This window comes from Otolemur garnettii, unplaced genomic scaffold, assembly GCF_000181295.1.
Source record: "Otolemur garnettii isolate 467f Iridium unplaced genomic scaffold, OtoGar3 scaffold00338, whole genome shotgun sequence".
In the NCBI taxonomy this organism is placed as follows: Eukaryota; Metazoa; Chordata; class Mammalia; order Primates; family Galagidae; genus Otolemur; species Otolemur garnettii.
Genome location: NW_003852733.1, coordinates 188,602 through 190,055, shown reverse-complemented (window position 1 = coordinate 190,055; position 1,454 = coordinate 188,602).

Genomic DNA, 1,454 nt, shown 5'->3' with positions numbered 1-1,454 from the left:
TGGGCTGGCCTCAGGACTCAGCACCTGGGTGTGGGCCTGGCAGATCACTGAGCTACTTCCACTTTAACATCTAGAAGACACACTGCTGTAACTCACAGAGTGTTTGGAAAATATAATAGTGTCATGAAGGTAAGAATGACATCTCTCAGTACCACTGACAGAAACAATCTTGCACAAATATTTTTAGTAACTGCACTGTCACACTCAGAGGGACATTTAGACTGCTCTCTTCAATTCTAATGTTAAACTGTCTGCTACTCATTTACCTGCAATTCTCACACCCAGATCTGGTGCAAACCTCAAAATTTACTATTACAATGTGCAGGAATAAAATTTTTAATGGAACAGGGATGATGAACTGTTAGAACCTTATCCGCTGAGAGACCACCACACACCTGCAATAACAAAGAGGTGCTTTATTTATTTACAAGCATATGCCTGGGTCACTCTACCCTGCAGCGTTGCTGGGGGGAAGGGTGACCCCAAAATGAAGCAAGCAGAGGTTTTTAAAGCCATAGAGGAATTACATCAGGTGTTTTGTTGGGCGGGGTTGCTATTGGCTAAGCTGTTTTTGGTTAGGGACTTTTTTAGAGGGGGGCTGCTTGAAGGGGGGAGCTGCTTGTTTGTTTCTGATAGACTGGCTCCCTTTAGGCTGACTGACCTTGCTGATGAGAGCCAAGGGAAAGGAAGCTGGTCCCCCTCAGACTGGCTGCCCAGAAATGTGGGGGAGGGAGCGTCACCTTCTGATAGACTGATTCCACCTGGGCAACCTTGCCCAGGAGTGGGGCTTGGGGAGTGAGTTCCAAGATGGGGTTACATTAACCTCTTCATTCCCAAATGAAGTTACATTAACCTCTTCAGAACAATATGTTACATAGTTTTTTGTTGTTGTTGGTTGTTGTTGTTTTTTTTATTGAGACAGTCTCACTTTGTTGACCCCTATAGTGCGCTGTGGCATCATAGCTGACAGCAACCTTCAACTCTTGGGCACAAGCGATTCTTGTGCTTTAGCCTCCCTAGTAGCTGGGACTACAGGTGCCCATCACAATGCCCAGCTATTTTTGTTTAGCAGGCCCAGGCCAGGTTCAAACCCACCAACCCCAGTGTATGTGGCTGGTGCCCTAACCACTGAACTACAGATATCCAGCTGAGTTCAATAGTTATATCAAAATACCTTTTTTCATTATTTAAGCATTACGATAGACATGCACACATTTGCACAATAGTGGAAATACTTATGTAATACAACCCATCACAAGTACTACCAATTAAGATGATTCCAAAATTTTTATCATCTTGCCTTTACTTGGAAAAAAAAAACTTCAGTCACCTCATCACATGTTATAAAGTAAATATAGGCTCGGCGCCTGTGGCTCAAGCGGCTAAGGCGCCAGCCACATACACCTAAGGTGGCGGGTTCAAATTCCCAGCCTGGGCCTACCAAACAACAATGA